The sequence below is a fragment of the Sus scrofa genome, chromosome 14 (assembly GCF_054392235.1).
Source record: "Sus scrofa isolate SSC_HxYL_T2T_F1_AM1 chromosome 14, Sscrofa_HxYL_maternal_Yorkshire_Landrace_v2.0, whole genome shotgun sequence".
NCBI lineage: Eukaryota > Metazoa > Chordata > Mammalia > Artiodactyla > Suidae > Sus > Sus scrofa.
In genome coordinates, this window is record NC_139396.1 from 90,657,092 (window position 1) to 90,671,094 (window position 14,003).

The 14,003-nt window shown below is 37.4% G+C and overlaps 1 protein-coding gene across 2 annotated transcripts in view; it reads right to left on the reverse strand.

The window, feature by feature from the left end:
* Positions 1–14,003, reverse strand: part of LOC146396850 (uncharacterized) — a 241,208-nt gene that overhangs the window by 40,955 nt on the left and 186,250 nt on the right. The window lies entirely within an intron of this gene.

Below are 14,003 nucleotides of genomic sequence, written 5' to 3' on the forward strand. Positions count from 1 at the left end.
CTTTCTTTATTGCCACCAGTAGTAGTAGAACTGTGTAACCTGGATTAAGAGACAAACTTTTTTGAGTCCCTGTGTGATGGAAGTGCGACTATCATAGGGGCGGGGGTGGGGGGGAAGTATAAAAGAGTGAATTGTCATATTATGATTATAGTTAATGGGAAAATTAACAAATGCCCATAAATGGATGGGGAGATTATTTTCTGCGTGGCATAGCGTACTCCAATAATCAGTGTAATTTCACTTCCTTTCTATGTATTTCAAAGAATTTCAGCCATCCTGATATCTTTTGGATTGCTTTCATCTTCATAGCACAGTCTATCTTATCCCATATTAACTAACTTAACACACTGCTACAATAGGACAGAAAAGAATGAGTTGGATATATCTGTAATTGAGCTACCATTCATTAGAAGTATTCTGTTTCAACTTGGGGCATTCAGAAACAGAAAAGGAAAGCCTGGGAGGATAAGACAGAATGTGAAACATATGGAGAGATTAGGAGGAATGAAAGAAATGTAACATCACCATTGGAAACAGTTATAATCTAACACCCTCTATCATGAAATTGTATGATAGATGTTCTGGTTCCCCAAATGCAGTGTGGTGCTCCATGCACAGCAGGCACTCAATAAAGGTTGTTGGCAGACTGGAAACAAACTTCAAAACTTTAGAATTCATTTAGCATGTCAGATTGAGAATTTACCTCTAAATAGTACATTTGTTTCTAGTTAAGATTGACTGCTATATTCCACAATTCAAAAAAATAACAATTGCAGCAATTCCCTAAGGAAATATTTCTTCACAGGAGTAATTTTTACCTGGCCTTATTTTATTTTATTGTTTGAGTTGTAGACTGAGAGAGTTCTGGGGAAGACTGCTTTATATAGTTGTGAATATCTAAGAACTGCTTCTATAAATTACTTAATTTATAAAATTACCAAAAATTAAGATTACCCTTTAAAATTTATGTTAAAATTATGAAAAAAATGGCAAAATTCCAGGAGAAAATTGGATATACTTTAGATGGAATACTGATCATTGTTCCATTCTGACATACAGAATTGACATAAACATAAAATAGCAAATACAAGCTTCAGATCCATTAAATGCTGTAAGGTTCCCTAATTGATCACAGTCACAGAAACACCTGCAAGAAAAAATCCTGCTGATATTATATATAATTTATAAATTATTCACTTATTTTAATATATTTTTTATTCTTTTATGTTAGCTAACATATTAATTCACTATAGGCAACAAAACCCATGAAATCTTAGCAAATACATTTTTCATACAAAATTACCTTATTGCTTACAGTGATTCTGGGACTTTTTTTCAGAACTTCCTTAAAAGCAAGACTATAAAAATCAAATATAAGTAGGCTGAAATCTAATTACCATTAGCCATTATCAAATAAATATAACAACTGGTTATCCTAACACTCTACTGATACTGTAGCATTATGGTAAAAAACAACTTACAGCTGGATGTTATGACTAAGCTTTTGCCGTGTAACAAACTGTCCCAGACCTCAGTGGTTGAAAACATTTATTAGCTCACAATTGTGAGGGTTTTAAGCATAGGCTTGAATTAGTTGGGTGTTTTTTCTATTGGTACTGCTTGGGCTTATACATTCATCATCAGTCAGATAGGGGTTGATTTGTCTTGAGTATGAAATTAGTGTTAACTATCAGCTGAAGTTATGACAAGCAGGCTACCTGGGTTTATTTCAGTGAGGGTGGTGGTAGTTTTCACAAAAACAAATAGTAAAACAAACATCAAAGTGTAAGCACTTTTCAAGTTTCACCTTTTGTCATACATAGTGTTTTCTCACTGTCCGAAGCAAGTCACTTGGTCAAACCAAATGTAACGGACTTCAGTCTTTCCAAGAACATGATATGGACAGTTGTGAATAACCCAGAGGCTACAGTCACATCAGACCTTTACATTGTACTAGTATATTAGTTAATACATGCATGCATTTCCTTTATCTATTCATTAGATAGATGTACATTAATTTCCTTTATCTATTCACTAAAATATATTAGTTAATACATACAGTTCCATTATCCATTCATTGGTGTATTCAAATATCGGTTCATTAAATTAAAGGGAAGAATTGAAACACACTTAGAATTGATAGGGATGAAGTAGGCACAGATATTTGTAGAAGTCCCAACAAGGGACTGTAGATAAAGAGGAAAACTTAGGGGATTTTGGGAAATCACAATAAGTTAATAAACTCCTCAAGAAGGCCATTAGAACAAGGGCAGATTCAGACAAAGGGCAGGAGTTTGAGGACTGCCCTACTGCTGATTTGAATACACACTTTACCAGATACCAAGGAGGAGCTACTACTCCCAGAAAGGAAGAGGTGGTCTTTTCCGACTCACACTCCTCCTGGATGATAAAACAGTAGCCCATGGGATCCGGAATCTGGGGGGGCAGTCTCCTTGCCTGCCCGCTTGCATCTCTCACAAGCATCTTAATAAATCTATTTCTTTCCTATCACTTTGTCTCTCACTGGATTCTTTCTATGCAGAGGCATGAAGAACCTAAGTGAGTTCAGACAATGGATGAATGATTCTAATTTAAAACTGTAGGTTTAATTCCCAATCTGGGTTTAGGCTGGTTTTGAGTCCCGGCATATCGGTTCAAGTTCCAATCTGTATTCTGGCTAGGTTTAGGACATTAGTGTTGTCAGTTTCAGAATCACGTTCAAAGACATGTTTTCTATTCTTTCTTTTTCCACTTTAAATATTTGGAGTGGGATGTTTAGGTTTGTAGCAGAAACACAAAATGATGACTTGTCTTCAAGTGACACTCTTGAATCCACATACACTCACAACCATGTGAAGTTAGGATAGAGACATCCATGATGAAACCCAGGAAAAATAATTTTAAGAGGTAGAAGAAAAGATGATATCTTAACTTTATTGCATAATAACCCTGAACAATATTATGTATGGCCTTATCCATATAGAATATTATTGCAAAAATAAGGGAAACAGAAGTGGTTAGATAATGTGAGAATAGATTTGAGAGAGAGATGGACATTTCCACTTGAGAAGTAATTTCATAACTAATATCATTTTTAAGTGATAACTCAAAGCGGTATATGAATCCTGCTGAGGTAAAATGATAAAACATGTAAAATGCAGTGATGATACATATAAAGGTGAGGAGAATGTTACTATCTATCAATAATTCCACACCCAGGAAATCATCAGGAAGAAGTTATCCAACACTATGCTTTCAGTTAATAATAAACTAGAGAAATTGAAAGCAATTTTAGAGAAATGGTTTAAATTATAATTTAACATCAAGATAATTATGTAGCCATTAAAATAGTAATTATGAAAACATTAATGTACAGAAACCATTTTAATATATTAGGTAACACAGAGTGAAAATATTAGTATTTATTATTGTCCCTATGTGTTTTACATATACACAATTACATATTAAATATGTAAAAAAAAGAAAAAAGACAAACAGCTAGAGTGGTTGACTTCATGGAAAATTATTTTAAAGGAGAAAGTATTTATATCTCTACGTATTAAATTGACATATAATATCACTTAAAATAGCTGTAACATGATTTTTTTAGCCAAGTTTATAAAGACAGTCTAAAGTAAAAGCAGAGTATATGTAAACAGTTTTACACCTTAGCTACCAATTGCTTCAATTCAATATCATTGACATAGCAAGTGGGTCAATATATTAACCTATAAGGTTTATGTGTTCTTTTGGTGAAAAGTTATCTAAAAAAATACAGCAGGAAACAGAGGGAATAACAATTATATTTAAAACTTAAAAAAATGTTTTAATGGTCCAAATAAAGGAAAAATGCCTATGTAATTAAGAATAATCTGGCTAATTGATATAACAGCTTACTTTTCAATGTACATACAGTCTAGGAAAATAAACTCAGTGTTTTAGTTATATCAGGCATGGTATTTCTAGGTGAAATATGTTTTACAAATATCATTAAGTACATTTCAACTTGACTTTCAAACCAAATTATTACTATTTCTAGAATATCCATCTCTTTTGCCCTGCTATAGAATTACTCAAAATGTAACTCTAAGTTATCAAGCTTAGGAAATTGAAATGGAAATTTAGATGTGGGCTGTTTTCAGCTCAGTCAGGAAGCATGCAATTGCAATTGAATGCTCAGCAGCAAATACTGCTTGAGCCTGAAGGCCTTTCAAATTTTTGTTAAGCAACTCACGTAAATGATTAAAGCATATGGCAGTGCTGTCTTTTCTTTTCTCCATAAATAAAAGAAATGTTAGTAGTATTTAACTTTGACCCAGAAACACAATGCTATTCTCACTGCAAAATGTCAATGCCATTTATGAAGTCTAAGACAGATATTTCAGGCCAGACTTGTATTTTTTTAATTAAAGGGAAATATTGAGTAATATATACTATCATGAAAACAAAGACATTGCAATGTTTAGGAAGGAACAGTGTTAATTTACCAATTGCTGTTTAAAAGCTTGTAAACTCTATTTAGCATGTTGTGTATTTATGTCTTAAAAGAGAAATGTCAAATGAAAATGAGCAAGATGGGGGGGAGTTATTAAGTTATGGTGCAAGTTTCAGAAGATTTATCTTCTATGTAGGCTGTGAGATGTATATAAACACCGAAAGATTAGTCTTGCCAATACAATTACCAGAATTTTGCTGTTTCAAGATTTCTGATATTGTACTAACATTTGAGGAAATTAAAAAATTTAAATAACTGTCAAACAAAAAAATTAACAGCCAAGCTAGGGCAGAAATTTTTATTTGAGCCAAACTGAGGGTTACAGACTCTCAGAAATCTCTGAGAACTGTTCTAAAGAAGAACTGGGGGGGTCAGTATATATGTGATTTTTGGCAAAGGTGCTACATGTAATCAAGCACACATCTTAGCAGAAGGGTGCTGCTGGTCATGAGGAACAGACATCTTTGTTCACGGTTGTAGTGCTTCTCTAAGTATGGGAAGGTGAAAGTAACTAGGTTCATAAAATTTTCTCCTGAAAATATCTAAATGTCTGAGAGCCATAATAACTGGAGATTGGCACTTGTTATCTGCCTCTATAAGGACTGAATCATGAGCCACTGCAGCTGCTGACCCTCAACAACCCCTGAACGAGCTCAGGGTAGACACCAGGAGTGAGGCAGGCACTCTGTGCTCTGGGGAAAATGGCACAACAAGTCTTCACATAGACATTTTCAGACATTTAGAGCCCAATTCTTGCATCTCCTCGTATCTAGAAAGACATCAAAATCCTTCATGGAAACATCTGCTCCTCATGATTAGCACTAACCTTCAAGAGACTAGCAGCAAACGTCTGTGAAATATGTGCTTGATTGCATGTACCTCCCCCCTTCACCAAAATCACATACATACTTACATTCCCCCCTACCTCTTTGGAAGGGTTTTCCAGAGCTATCTGAAATGCTGCCTCCCTGACCATAGTCATCATTTTACCCCAAATAAAACTTATCTCACAACTCTCAGATTGTGCATTTTTTTTTAGGTTGGCAGTCAGTTCTGTCAGTTTTTCAACAGCACAAGATGCCTCACGCTGATCTTAACCCTGAATTCCTGTCAGGGTATACTGTAGGTCAGTGACTGCAATGGCTAACAACCTGATTCTTGCAGAACTGGATTGTGAGAAACACTCTTTATTTTATAATCTCCTTCCCTTTGGTCTTAATTTCACCTAAGATTGGGAGACATTTTTGTGACCAACTTGTCCCACAGCCCTAAGAATTCTCATCCCCAAATTGGACAAGGATTTTGTTCATAGGTCACTCAATGTGTTATTATTGGAGTAGTCCCTGTTAACAGTAGCCAAAAATCTCTGGATCACCTGTCTTACTAGTCTGTAGTGGTCTAGGAAATAGTTCCCTCTGTTACTTCTTTCCATATCCAAAGTTACACTATTACGATCACTGATGTTACAGGACTATATATTTGGTCAATTGTTTCAAGTTGCCTAATCATTATTAATTTATTTGAGGTTCAGTCATACATTTGGTAATTTGAGAAATAATAATTTTGTAAAATAGGCAGAATAAAAGTAATGTAGGTGGTAACATTAATAAGGTCGTAAGTATATAAGCTAAGAACTTCCATTAGGTGAGGGCCAGTTTATCCCCAGTCAACATCTCAATTGCTATCTTTAAGGGAAATGATAATATTGGCATTGTACATAAAGTTCACCAAAGATATCTACACATACAAACTGAGGGATGAGTCAATGACACCCTTTACAGGCTTGACAAAGGAATACTATCTTCTAAGGACTTATATGATTGTGGCCAGAACAATTGATCTTTATTGTTGTGCAGCTACTTCTTCAATTGTGGAGGTCTGGTTAATGCATAATGCAGATGCTCAATCCACACCAGAGGGGAACAAGGAGGCCCAATGGGGAAGAGGAAAATTTTAAGTATAAATTTGTCCTGTCTTATCTTAAGGTGTGAATTTTACTTTCATTAAAACTCATTCATATTTGCTTCATATAAAAAAAACAGGGAAACTAATCTCAGTTTGATTTTTTTACTTTTATTTTTTAATTACTCAGATGAATTTATCACATCTGTAGTTGCATAATGATCATAACAATCCGATTTCACAGGATTTCCATTCCGTAACTCAAGCACATTCCCCCACCCCCCAAACTGTCTCCTCCGGAGACCATCAGTTTTTCAATGCCCGTGAGTCAGCATCTGTTCTGCAAAGAAGTTCCGTCTGTCCTTTTTTCAGATTCCACAGGTCAGTGAAAGCATTTGTTGTTGGTGTCTCATTGTATGGCTGACTTCACTTAGCGTGATCATTTCTAGGTCCATCCATGTTGCTAAAAATGCTGGTATTTCATTCCTTTTAATGGCTGAGTAATACTCCATTGTGTATCTGTACCACCTCTTCTTGATCCACTCCTCTGTCAATGGACATTTAGGTTGTTTCCGTGTCTTGGCTATTGCAAATAGAGCTGCAGTGAACATCGGAGTACATGTGTCTTTGCGAGTCGTGGTTTTCTCTGGATAGATGCCCAGGAGTGGGATTGCTGGATCAAATGGTAGTTCTATGTTTAGTTTTCTGAGGCATCTCCATACTGCTTTGCACAGTGGCTGCACCAATTTACAATCCCACCAACAGTGTACTGGGGTTCCTTTTTCTCCACTTGCTCTCCAGCACTTACTGTTTGTAGACATTTTGATGATGGCCATTCTGGCTGGTGTAAGGTGGTACCTCAGAGTGGTTTTGATTGGCGTTCCTCTAATGATGAGTGATGTTGAACATCTTTTCATGTGTTTTGTGGCCATCTGTAAGTCTTCTTTGGAGAACTGTCTGCTTACATCTTCTGTCCATTTTTGGATGGGGTTTTTGTTATTTTGGTATTGAATGGGAGGAGGTGTTTATAAATTTTGGAGATGAATCCCTTGTCAGTGGATTCACTTGCAAAGATTTTCTCCCATTCTGTGGGTTGTCTTTTTGTGTTGTTTAGGGTTTCCTTTGCTGTGCCGAAACTTTTAAGTTTGATTAGGTCCCATTTGTTTATTTTTGTTTTTATTGTCAATACTCTAAGAGGTGGATCTGAGAAGATGTTGCTGTGTTTATGTCAGAGAGTGTTTGGCCTGTGTTTTCCTCTGAGAGTTGTATGGTGTCTGGTCTTCTATCTAGGTCTTTAATCCATTTCGAGTTGATTTTTGTGTATGGTGTTAGGGAGTGTTCTAATTTCCTTCTATTCCATATGGCTGTCCAGTTTTCCCAGTGCCTCTTATTGAACAAGCCGTCCTTTCTCCATTGTATGTTCTTGCCTCCTTTGTCATAGATTAGTTGGATGTGGGGGCATGGGTTGAATTCTGGGCTTTCTAGCCTGTTGCACTGGTCTGTATTTCTGTCTTTGTGCCAGTACCATATGGTGTTGATGATTGCTGCTTTGTAGTATAGTCTGAAGTCTGGGAGCCTGATTCCTCCAGCTCCATTTTTCTTTTTCAGGATGTCTTTGGCTATTCTGGGTCTTTTGTACTTCCAAAGAAACTTTAAACTATTTTGTTTGAGTTCAGTGAAAAATGTCCTTGGTAATTTGATAGGGATTGCACTGAATCTGTAGATTGCCTTGGGTAGTATCGTCATTTTGATGATATTAACTCTTCCAATCCATGAGCATGATATGACTTTCCATCTCTTTGTGTCATCTTTGATTTCCTTCATCAGCATCTTCTAGTTTTCAGAGTTCAGGTCTTTTGTCTCTTTAGGTAGGTTTACTCCTAGGTATTTCATTCTTTTGGATGTGATGGTAAACGGGATTGCATCCCTAATTTCTCCTTCTGCTCTTTCAGTGTTAGTGTATAGAAATGCCATTGATTTCTGTGTATTAATGTTGTATCCTGCAGCTTTTCCAAATTCATGGATGAGCTCTAAAAGTTTTCTGGTAGAGTCTTTAGGATTCTCTAGGTATAGTATCATGTCATCTGCAAATAGGGATGGTTTTACTTCTTCCTTTCCAATTTGGATTCCTTTGATTTCTTTCACTTCTCTGATGGCCGTGGCTAGGACTTCCAAAACTAAGTTGAAGAGTAGTGGCAAGAGCAGACATCCTTGTCTTGTTCCTGATCTCAGTGGGGATTCCTTCAGCTTTTCACCATTGAGAATGATGTTCGCTGTGGGTTTGTCATATATGGCCTTTATTATGTTGAGGTAGGTTCCCGCTATGCCCACTTTCTGAAGGGTTGTTATCAGAAATGGGTGTTGGATTTTGTCAAAGGCTTTTCCTGCGTCTATTGAGAGGATCATATGGTTTTTATTCTTCAGTTTGTTAATGTGGTGTATCACACTGATGGATTTGTGGATATTGAAGACCCCTTACATCCCTGGGATAAATCCCACTTGATCATGATGTACAATCCTTTTAATGTATTGTTCGATGTGGTTTGCTAGAATTTTGTTGAGGATTTTTGCTTCGATGTTCGTCAGTGAAATTGGCCTGTGGCTTTCTTTTTTTTGTGGTATCTTTGTCTGGTTTTGGTATCGGGGTGATGGTGGCCTCCTAGAATGAGTTTGGGAATATCCCTTCCTCTGCAATTTTTTTGAAATAGTTTCAGAAGGAGAGGTGTTAACTCTTCCCTAAATGTTTGATGGAATTTGCCTGTGAGGCCATCGGGTCCTGGACTTTTGTTTGCTGGAAGTTTTGTAATCACAGTTTCAATTTCAGTTCATGTGAAGGGTCCATTCATCTTTTCTATTTCATCTTGGTTTAGTCTTGGAAGATTGTACTTTTCTAAGAATTTGTCCATTTCTTCCAGGTTTTCCGTTTTATTGGCATATAGTTGCATATGGTAGTATTATATGATCCTTTGTATTTCTGTGATGATGTCCTTTGTTACTTCTCCTTTTTCATTTCTAATTTTACTCATTTGAGACCTCTCTCTTTTTTTTGTGATAAGTCTGGCTAAGGGTTTATCGATTTTGTTGATCTGCTCAAAGAACCAGCTTTTCGTTTCATTGATCTTTTCTATGGTTTTCTTGGCTTCTAGTTCATTGATTCCTGCTCTGATCTTTATGATTTCTTTCCTTCTACTAACTTTAGGGCTTGCCTGTTCTTCTCTCTCGAGCTGGTTCAGATGTAAAGTTAGCTTGTTTATTTGAGCTTATTCTTGTTTCCTGAGGTAAGCTTGTATGGCTATAAACTTTCCTCTTAGAATGGCTTTTGCTGCATCCCATAGGTTTTGGAGTGTAGTATCTTTGTTGTCATTTGCTTCTACATGTGTTTTCATTTCCTCTTTGATTTCTTCCATGATCCAGTGGTTGTTTAGTAGCATGTTGTTGAGTGTCCACGTGTTTGTGTTTTTTGCAGATTTTTTCTTCTTGTTGAGTTCCAGTCGTACAGCGTTGTGGTCGGAACAGATGCTTGATATGATTTTATTTTTCTTGTTACTGAGGTTGGATTTGTAGCCCAGGATGTGATCAATCCTAGAGAATGTTCCATGTGCACATGAGAAGAATGTGTATTCCTTTGCTTTTGAATGGAATGTCCTATAAATATCTATTCAGTCCATCTGGTTTAATGCATCATTCAGGGCCTGTGTTTCCTTATTGATATTCTGTCTGGTTGATCTGTCCATTGCTGTAAGTGGGGTGTTAAAGCCCCCCACTATGATTGAGTTATTGTTGATTTGCCCTTTTAAGGTTGTTGGCAGTTGCCTTATGTATTGTGGTGAACCTGTGTTGGGTGCATAGATACTTAAAACTGTTATATCTTCTTCTTGGATTGATCGTTTGATCATTATGGAATGGCCTTCGTTGTCCCTTAAAATATTCTTCATTTTAAAGTCGATTTTGTCTGGTATGAGTATTGCTCCTCCAGTTTTCTTTTGATCCCCATTTGCATGAAATATTTTCTTCCATCCTCTCACTTGCAGTTTTTATGTGTCCTTAGAAGTGAAGTGGGTCTCTAGAAGACATTGTATATATGGGTCTTGTTTTTGCATCCATGCAGCCAGTCTATGTGTTTTGGTTGGGGTGTTTAGTCCATTAGCATTTGAAGGTAATTATTGATATGCATGTTCTTATTGCCATTTTAGTAATTGCTTTGGATTTGTTTTTGTTGTTCTTTTTTCTTTCCTTCTTCTTGTTCTCTCTTCTTCTGGTTTGAGGAGTATCTTTAGTGTTGCATTTGAGTTGATTTTTCTTTGTTTGTGTATCAATTGTAGATTTCTGGTTTGCTATAAGTGTCTGAAGTTTTGATATAAGTGTCTACATATATATGAGATTGTTTTAAGTTGTCGTTCTCTTAATTGCAAGTTCATCTCCAGTGTCCTGCATTTGTACCCACCTCTTCTCATGATTTCTTATTCTCGTGGTATAATTGTGCATGGATGATTTCGCATCTTTTCTGTATATTTACCTTTACTGGTGAGTCTAATCATTTGTGGTATTTTTGTTTCCTGTTGATGTCTTTTCTTTTCTGCCTAGAGAAGTTCCTTTAGTATTTGTTGTAAGGCTGGTTTAGTGTTGCTGAATTCTCTCAGCTTTTGCTTATCTGTGAAGGTTTTGATTTCTCCTTCAAATCTGAATGAGAGCCTTGCTGGGTAAAGTCATCTTGGTTGGAGGTTTATCCTTTTATCACATTACGCATATCATGCCACTCCCTTCTGGCCTGCAGAGTTTCTGCTGAAAAATCTGCTGACCACCTTACTGGGGTTCCCCTGTATGTTATTTGTTTCCTTTCCCTAGCTGCTTTCAAGATTTTCTCTTTGTCTTTAATTTTGGTCAGTTTGATTAGTATGTGTCTTGGTGTATTCCTTCTTGGGTTCATTTTATATGGTACTCGTTGTGCTTCCTGGATTTGAGTGAATGATTCCTTCCCCATGTTAGGGAAGTTTTCGGCTATTATCTCCTTTAATATTTTTCTGTCCCCTTCTCTCTTTCTTCTCCTTCTGGCACCGCTACAATGCGGAAGTTGTTGCTTTAAACGTTGTCCCAGAGTTCTCTGAGGCTCTCCTCACTTGTTTTCAATCATTTTTCTCTTTTCTGTTCTGCATCTGTAATTTCTACTAATCTGTCCTCCACCTGGCTTATTTGTTCTTCTGCCTCCTCTGTTCTGCTGTTAGCTGCTTCTAGTGAATTTTTTATTTCAGTTATTGTATTTTGCATCTCTTCTTGTTTAAGTTTTATATCTTGTATCTCTTTGCTCAGTGTTTGCTGTAAGTTATCCATCTTTGCCTCCAGTTTATTTCCAATGTCTTGCATCGTCTTCAGCATCAACACTCTAAAGTCTTTTTCCTGGAGGCTGAGAAGCGCCTCATTGCTTGGCCGATTTTCTGAGGTTTTTCCTTTCTCCCTCATCTGAGTTATAGTTCACTGTCTTTTCATTTTTATAGGTTTTTGGTGTGGTGACCTTTGTACAGATGGTAGAGTTGTAGCCTCTCTTACTTCTGATGTCTGCCCCCCTTGGGGCTGAAGCTGGTATGGGGGCTTGCTGTGGGCTTCCTGCTGGGAGGGGCTGATGCCTGCCCACTGGTAGGTGGAGCTGATTCTAATCCCTTTGGTGGGTGGGGCTTAGTTTCTGGATGGGATTAGAGGCAGCTGTGTGCCTGAGGGGTCTTTAGGTAGCCTGTTTACTGAGGGGTGGGGCTGTGATCCCACCTGGATTGTTGTTTGCCCTGGGTTTTTTCAGTGCTGCCTGACAGGTGGGGCCAGGTTTTCCCAAAATGGCCACCTCCAGAGAAAAGCATGCTGCTGAATATTCCCCAGAGCTTTGCTTTCAATGTCCTTCCGTCACAACAATCCACGTTCACCTCTGTTTTCTCAGGATGTCCTCCAAGAACTGCAGCCAGGTTTGACCCAGATTCCTATGGAGACTTTGCTTTGCCCTGGGACGCAGTGCACGTGAAAAGTCTGTGTGCGCCTTTTAAGAATGGGTCTCCGTTTCCCCCAGTCCCATGGAGCTCCTGCACACAAGCCCCACTGGCCTTCAATGCCAGATGCTCCAGGGGCTCTTTCTCCCAGTGCCAGATCCCCACACATGAGAGTTTGATGGGGGGCTCAGACCTCTCACTCCTGTAGGTGACTCTGTGAACCAGTTAGTTTCCAGTCTGTGGCGTTTCCCACCCAGGAGGTATGGGTTTGTTTATATCATGAAATTGCCCCTTCTACCTCTTGATGTGTCTTCCTCTTTTTCTTCTGGAGTAGGATATTGTTTTTAAGGTTTCCGGTCCATTTGGGTGAAGAATGCTCAGCTTTTAGTTGTGAATTTTGTTGTTTTTAGGAGAAAAGTTGAACTCTAGTCCTTCTATTCTTCCATTTTAACCCTGTCTCTAATGTCATTTTTTTAATATGGCTGTCTGATTAGGAATAACAGGAAGAGAACCAAAATAATTGAATAGTGAACATTTCATTTTTTGGCATGTTCTGTATCTGACACTTGTATGTTTAGGAAACCTGCTGTTATTTTGATGCAAAGATTGCTTTTAATTGTAGTTCTGACCTCTTATCCCTATTATCTGCATACAACAATTATGAAACTTGCTTCAGAAATACCCTTCGATTTTTTGAGCAATCTCCTGTTTTCAAATAAATATACTCCTTATTTGTTTAAATTAGAGGTGGCTATTCTTCTTTTCCTCAAAAACCATGAATTTGAAAATTATGTCAAAGTATGTTGCAGGCAATAGACTTGAAATCTAATCGTGGCCACTAGCCTAGGTAAAAATAAAATGCCTACTTACTATTAAAAATGTGGGTAGTTCCCATCATAGCTCAGTGGAAATGAATCTGACTAGCATCCATGAGGATGCAGGTTTGATCTCTTCCCTCACTCAGTGGGTTAAAGGATCTGGCATTGTTGTGAGCTGTGGTGTAGATCATAGCTGCGGCTTGGACCTTGTATTGCTGTGGCTGTATACCACAGGTGTCACCCTCAAAAGACAAAAAAGAAAAAAAAATGGATAGGACATACTTAACCTGCAATTTGAAATAGTTAATAAAATTATCTATAATGAGCTATAAAGACCAAGCTCTTAAGAGGAATGAGAGGGAATGGCCACTAGTATAAGAGCATATGTAGGACATGAAAAACCTACACTTCTGGAGTGACACTGCTGAGGCTAATTGTTCTGGATACTTCAGATACCAATTCAAATTGCTCTAAAAATTTGTGCAATGTTGCTTGAGCTCTCTTGTTCCTGCTGCTCACTCTAATACAAATATCTCACCATTCATCATAAGAAAAATTGCTCTGGATAGCAGCTGGGCCAGGTAAGGAGAGATAAATTTAGTGGCAAGCTTGAAACTAATCCAAATGAATGAACAACCTAAAGCAGAGCCATCTATTCATCCATGCCCATCCTAAATTTCTAGATTAGTTTTACTGTAGTCAACCTGCAGCACATGAGCCTGGGAATAATCCTCTTCTAGAACCCACTGAGAGTCTGAGATTGTTTTTTTGTGCAGCATTAATTTGGCAAGAGCTGGAAAATCACCATTGGATTCAGCT